We start from the raw sequence: 7,368 nt of genomic DNA on the forward strand, positions 1-7,368 counted from the left end.
GCTGTGCTGCTACCTCTGGGTCTCACGTGACTAATATACTCAAATCAAACTTCTTTTTCCCATCCGGGCTCTCCTAGAGAGTGATAATCTTGGTGTTAATAAGCTAGACTTGAGTCAGACAAGAGCCACAGGAATTTTGCCAGTATACACAAGTTACATGCAAGAAGAACACCTGGTCATGGGTCAAACACTTAGACATTAGCTGTGTGCCAGGATATAAAAGTATCCTATGAAAGACGTGGTGTTAGTAACCACAGCCAATTCCCCTGTAGCCCCACCAGGTCAGGGGTAGAGTTTATTGTAACTTTCCTGAGAGAGAGCTCAAGACCAAATTGGAAAAAAAAAGTCTTTACTCCTTTATCCTGCTTTATTTTAATTTGTATACAGCATTTTACTACTAGACTATATTGTATGCTTATTTATTTTCTGTCTCTTCCACTAACAACACATAAGCTCCTTGAGGACAAAGAATTTATTTTATTCATTGCTATAACTGCCTTGCCTACAATATATGCCTTGTGTAAGGTAGCTTCTCCATAACCAGTGGTGCAAGTAATTAATTTAGAATTTGGTATGTTAGTTGGTCACATTCTGCCAGTGTGATACACCATATTTGAGCTCTGTTTGAATGAGATACAGAATGATTAAATGATCGATGTGTAGAGAGTGGAGAGAAAGGATCTGACCATGAGAATAATGTCCAGATTAGGATAATCAGGGCAGAAAACTATAGTATGGCACTTGGGATACCCAGAAGCCCATGTGAAAGCACTTAAAACTATCAAGAACAATGACAATCAGGAGATGTGCTATAGTGGAGATAGTGGTAAGAATATCTCGTAAAGACAGCAGTTTGGAGAGGAGGATCATGAATGAATATATGAAATGAAATAAGGAGAAGAAAACAGCAGCGCTAAGAATAGGTAAATAAAACATTCCAGGTTCATTATTTGAATTCTTACAAGGGCCTTGCTTATTCCCTGTGTAGCACCATCACAGCTTGGGAAATGCTGTCCTCCATCGGTCTTTCTTTTAACAGTGTTGCTAGGCTCCAGTAATATTATCTGAGTCCCACAGGAAGCAGATTAAAACTAGCCATTTTTGATGAAGCTCTCTCTTCAGTTGCAAGGGCCTATCTTATAATAGCATTGATTGCATAGACAAGGTAAGGGATTTCCCATGGCCACTCTGCCCCATAGTGCTTGGGCTCCAAATAGAGCTGGAGAGGAAAGAAGATCCCTGAGGAGCACTACCAATCCATGGTAGGAGCCTGCCATGTCACTCATTGATCTGTGCCTGCAGACTTGAATACGTGCATGCTGCCATCCAGCAAGGCCTAGTGTCCTAGAGCCTCCTTACTCTAGTATTGTTTTCCATTTTATTAAGTTTCAGAGCTTACCTTTCATCTCCTTCTTTTTCTTTCTTTCTTTCTTTTTTTTTTTTTTTTTTGAGACAGAGTCTTACTATATCGCCCTTGGTAGAGTGCCAAGGTGTCACAGCTCCCAGCAACCTCAAACTCTTGGGCTTAAGCGATTCTCTTGCCTCAGCCTCCCAAGTAGCTGGAATTACAGGTGCCTGCCACAATGCCTGACTATTTTTGGTCGCAGTTGTCATTGTTGTTTAGCAGGCCCCAGCCAGGCTCGAATCTGCCAGCCTCGGTGTATGTGGCTGGCACGGAAGCTGAGCCGACTCCTTGCTTTTTTAATCACACTGAGCTCTTCAAATATTAAATTTCAATCTCTGTTCAATAAAATCTAATAAAATTACTTTTTTTTACAAAAAGAAAATGAATTGGGTACCCAATAGCACAAGATTGTTGTGCATGAGGCTATCTTTTTAAATTTTTATTTTGAGTTAATTATGATTTACAGGAAGTTGCAAAAACACGTACAGGGAGTTCACATGTACCATTCATCCATTTTTCCCAAAGGATGCCACTTTGCATAAGTATAATACAGTATTAAAACCAGGAAAATGCCTGATGCTATTTTAAGATGATTTTGCTCCTCCATCCCTGCTGCTTTGTAATAGCACAAGAAGCTGAGACAAATAAGGTCTTTGATGTTGGAATCTCATTGTTATTTATAAGCCTTACCCCTGAGAGTCAAGTGTAATCCATTTGTTCCTAACTCTGGATTGCATTTTAGTATGATCCATCCAGGCATGGAATCACTTGGAATTTAGATAGGTTACTCATGATTGATTGGCAACTGGTAGTAGGAAACCTTAGAACTTCCAAGTTCAAAACCCTGAATCAATTTGAAATTTTCTGAGTTCTTTCTTGGAACTACACCAACCCAGTTTTAGTCAATGCATTCCCATGTTTGATGTCACTAAATCCATCTTGGTCTCAATTTTCTTACAAGGTATCTACTTGGCCTCAGAAATTTTGTAAAATACCAGTGACTTAACCTAACAAAAGGCACTTTGTAATGTGTAAAATCATTACGTGTATATTAACTCCTTTATTAAATGTATTATTTACATTTCTTTGGAACTGATGACTTCCTGGAGTTTCCACTGTTTCATAAAACCAGCCTATCATCATTATTATCTGACAGTATCAGAATACCAAGTGGGAAGGCAGACAAAGTAAGGTACATTATTTGAGTGCTTAGCATATACCAGCAGTATTCTCGGGTTGTTTTACTGAAACTATCTCATTTAATCTGTACATTCACACCATGAATTCATTAGTAAAATCTCCAGGTCTTCTTGGAGCAGGACGCTAAAATTTATAGATTTTAATGTTTTTTGCCCGAGGTCACATTGATTCCGACTTGGTCTCTGTTCTTCCAGAAGCTATGTTATCTTCTTCAAGACCCATGCTGCTTGGTGCGGAAAAACTAAGGTCTCTTCAGAGAATAATTTTTGACTCATTTTAGAGGGCAAAGGTATAGCCTTTGCCTAGAGTAGGTAGCTATTACATTTTGTAGAAGTGAGTCTGAAATATTTGTTTTGTAAATTGGCATGTGTGGAAATATAGACAGCATGTACTGACACAAATCATTTTTGGTCACAGCTGTGTTTTGTTTATAAGCTCTCTCTGTCTCCGGAGAGCCCAAGGAGCAATGTGATAGAAGAACACATAGTTTCATTCTCAAAGTCCTGGTCCTTTGATATTGTTTTTATAACAAAAAGAGAGACGTGCAGTATGATGTAAATATTTGGAGGAGAAAAATATTCATTCAATAAAGCAATGTACATAGCAATATTTTACCTGAATTTAGCATTCAGACTCTCTTTGGTTACTAAATCTACCTGTCAACAAGGAGGATGTTACGGAGAGTGTTTCAGGCAGCAAGCCTTATGATAATGATGACTACTTTCAAATCACTGCCAAGATCATATTTCAGAATTACTCCCTTACTTATGAAATAGAATGTACCCAGAAGAGGTTAAAAGCCTAAGCCTAAGGTCATTTTGGATATGGAACATGGGATTTGTTAGAATAAGTACGGAAGCAAACATCCAAATCTTGATATCATGATAAAATCTATGTGTTGGGTTAAAGTAAACAAGAAGTATCAGAAGACACAATTTTAAGCACCTGAGAACATACATATAAAAGCATATTAGGCATCTTTAGGCAGAGCCCAGAAGTGGTAAAAGGCTAGGTATTGGATTCAAACAGGCATAAATTCTGGCTCTGTAATTTGCTGGCTGTGTGAATTTGAAAAATTATTTAACATTATGTCTCATTTCCTTACCCTGAAGTGGAAATTAAAAGTAATTCCAACCTTACAAGTTTGTAGTGAAGATCAAATGAGACTGGCAGTGTTAATTGACTGCCTAGTACATAATAAGCACTAATAAATGCTAGGTGGTTGTTTTGTCTGTTGCCTGGCATATAGTGGTGCAGAAGCTAATTCTGAGGTAAGCTTGACTTTTATTTTCTTCAAGTATTCTGACTTGGTATGTAAGGTGCTGGATCCTTTTAGAACTTTCTCTTTGTTCATAAAGTTTAAAACTTCCAGATAGACTCGTTTAGATTTTTATCTATCTTCTCTATTTTTTTTGATCTATGATAAGCACTTTCAATGTTTAGATTTCATTCTCCATTCAGCTCATCAAACCTTAATTCTATTACATCTTTGCTCATTATTTTTTCCAGTCTATTTTGATCAGCTGTGTCATACGGAGCAAGTTGCTTACCTTATCTGGACTTTAGTTTACTTATATGTAAACTAGATATATTGATAGTACTATCTTCATGAGAGTTCAGTGAGCAGATGCTTGTGAAAATGCTTGGTAGCGTAATAATATGTAGTATTGTTGTTTATTTTGTTATTGGCATAATAATAGCTTCTGTATATCTCTTACGAAGATGAGTGATAAAATATATAAAGTTTCTACCACATAATTGGGATTCAGTCACCAGGATTGCAAAGGGTTATAGTACGATTATCAAAATGATTATTATTAACCACAGTCATAATAAAACACTCATGACAATCACACAGTGAACCAAAAACTCCCTCAACTTCAATCAATAAATAACTTAGCTTTGTGTTCTGAGCCGTACCCCTAAAACAAACACGGCTAGAGCAAGCACTGGCATTTCACCACATCTATTAGCAGAAAGCAAAGGAGAAAGAAAGGGAAATTATGGCTATTTGAAGAAAGAGATACTGCTATGAGCTCATTTTTGGCCAAATATCATCACTTGATGTCAGTCACCTAATGCTTTATAAATACTTTTTCTATTCACAGCCCTGTAGTAAGTTCTGATTAAAATGTGGTCTTTACCATCTAGAAAAGAAAAAAGAAAGGTAGGGAGCAGTCCCTTAGCTAGGTACTTAATATATGAAAATAATGTAAGGCAAACTGTGGTTAGCGCTAACACAGAGTACAAATAAAGCTGTTTGGGAACGAGATAAGACCAATTTGTTTCCATAATACTTCTGGGAAAAATACAAATGCAAATAAAGTTCCAAGTAACTATCAAGTAATAGTTTAGCTAAGGATGATGACCTCACAAGATAACCCAAATCAGATGTTATATAAACATATAAAGGTATCAACATGCTTCAATCAATTTAATTTGTGAAAAGATAGCAAAGATCAAGAAGGGATATGAGTCTCCTACAACCATGGCTGCTGCCGCTGTTCCCTCGGGTGCTGGGGAGCCCCCGTTTCTAGACGAATAGCTCCCAAAAGGTGACGTAGAGAAGAGTGAAGAAGAGCTGGAAGAGGACGACAACGAGCTAGATGAGACCCTGTTGGAGAGACTATGGGGTCTGAGGGAGATGTTCCCGGAGAGGGTCTGCTCCGCGGCCGGAGCCACTATCTCTCCCTCTTTGTGGCTCAAAACATGTACAGGTTTTCCAGGGCAGCCTTATGGACTGGGACCACTTCCTTTATGATCCTGGTTCTTCCTGTTGTCTTTGAGACTGAGAAGTTGCAAATGGAGCAACAGCAACAACTGCAGCCCCAGCAGATACTCCTAGGGCCTGACACAGGGCTGTCCGGAGGAATGCCAGGGGCTCTGCCTTCACTTCCTGGGAAGATCTAGATTATTTCTACTACATGGTGGGAGAAGTTCATCATTCAATAGTATTTGAACTGCTGATTATTTGGATTATTTTTAAAACTTTGGCCCACTGATCTATCTAAACCTGGGAGTGGGGAAATTCTCCCCACATTGTCTCCTGGGTAGACTGTCAACTTGCAACTGCACCCTCCACGATATCCTGACTTATACTTTCTGTCCTCACTCTGATAGCAGAGTGCAGCCATTCAGATCATTATTCCAGCTCTGGCCACCTCACCCTTTGACTAAATTGCTTCTAACCGGAAGACCTCACTATCCCATTGTGGGGTAGGAACTGATGCCAGTGGGAGGGATGTATCCCTGATCTTTAATGACTTTTTTCTTTTAAAGAATGGTGATGTCTGGGAGGGACATGCACACAGTGTCAGACAGGCAAAACACATTACATCTGTTGTATAATGCGGCCACTATGAATCCCTGTATGTGTTGGAGAGGAGAAAGGCCGACTGCAGCTTCAGCCACAAGATGGGGACTGTGGAGGACAGAGCAGAAGCTCTGCACATTTCCTCTGCACATTTTGACTATTAGACCTGTGTGTGTTAAAAAAAAAAAAAGCACTCACTTTTTGTATTTAAACATTAAAAATGATTCTAATGGGAAAAATAAAGAAGGGATATGAGTACAATTCAGATTTGGAAAGAGGACATAATTTATCAGATACCGCATAGGTTTTAACTGGAGTGATTTTGGATCAAAGTCAGGGAGGTCCAATTGAATAAATTTTATTGGTTTTATGAGAACAAGGGCAAAGAATGTAGTAGAACCCAATTATAGCACTGAAATCGGGGCCCAAGAGTAACATCTGTGTAATAAGCAATCAGTGAGGGAATGAACATGAGTGCATAGCAAAGAGTAATTATTAAGAACCACCTGGGAGTGGGAGAAGCAGTCTTTTTGACATAGGGAGAGATCTTATACTTCCTGATTTCAATCTTTGAGAATGAACCTGGGGATGAAATATAATTCCGGCAGGTCTCCAGATGTTATTCATGTAATTGATATTAAGTGAAATCTTTACAGGAAGGGTTAATTAGGGAGTGTCTATAGTTCTCCAATAACTGAAGAAAGAGAACTATTATATTGAAACCCTTTTTTATTTACATTAAGCAGAAAGGCCACGATGCAGGTGTGCTCCCTGCTAAGGGTAGAAGAGATGAAATTGCAAAAACTCAAAAAATTGAGTGCTAGCAGCACCCATAGCTCAGTGAGTAGGGTGCCAGCCACACGCACCAGGGCTGGTAGGTTTCAACCCAGCCTGGGCCTGCTAAACAAACAAAACAAACAAACAAAAAAATTGAGTGCAGTAGAACCTAGCAATACATACATGGGTCTGCAAAGAGAATGGACATTCTCTCAACTGGAAATTAGTCTGAAACAATAGAATGACAGTCAGCCAACTGAAGGATTTAGGCCCACTTGAAGGATATGATTGGTACTTGAAATTGGGATTTAAAAGCCAGGTTTCCTGAAATTATCCAGTGACATGGGAAATGAAATCAAAGTTACTGGACTACATTAGTGACCCCAAGTATAAAGTGGATTCAGTAAAGCATATATACATGACTTCTGCAACGTGCCAACATCATACTTTCTGAAATAGACTGTATATAATTCTCCTGCTAATGTATTTTGAGTCCATTGTGTAGGCATGGTATTCAAGAATGAGTTATATAAGATTTGAAGGTTCAAATAATAAAAATGATACTAACTCAGAAAAAAATATCATTAGATAAGAATGTGTAATGACTTAGAACAATGCATGACACAACAAGGGCTCAAGAATTGTATAATATGCCCATGGGATCCAGGACTAC

At 38.6% G+C, this 7,368-nt stretch overlaps 1 pseudogene; it reads left to right on the forward strand.

Moving 5' to 3' along the window:
• Positions 1-5,093: 5,093 nt before the first annotated feature.
• LOC100958336 lies at positions 5,094-5,515 on the forward strand (annotated as a pseudogene).
• The last annotated feature ends 1,853 nt before the right edge of the window (positions 5,516-7,368 follow it).

Source organism: Otolemur garnettii, unplaced genomic scaffold (genome assembly GCF_000181295.1).
Source record: "Otolemur garnettii isolate 467f Iridium unplaced genomic scaffold, OtoGar3 scaffold00201, whole genome shotgun sequence".
NCBI classification, from domain to species: Eukaryota; Metazoa; Chordata; class Mammalia; order Primates; family Galagidae; genus Otolemur; species Otolemur garnettii.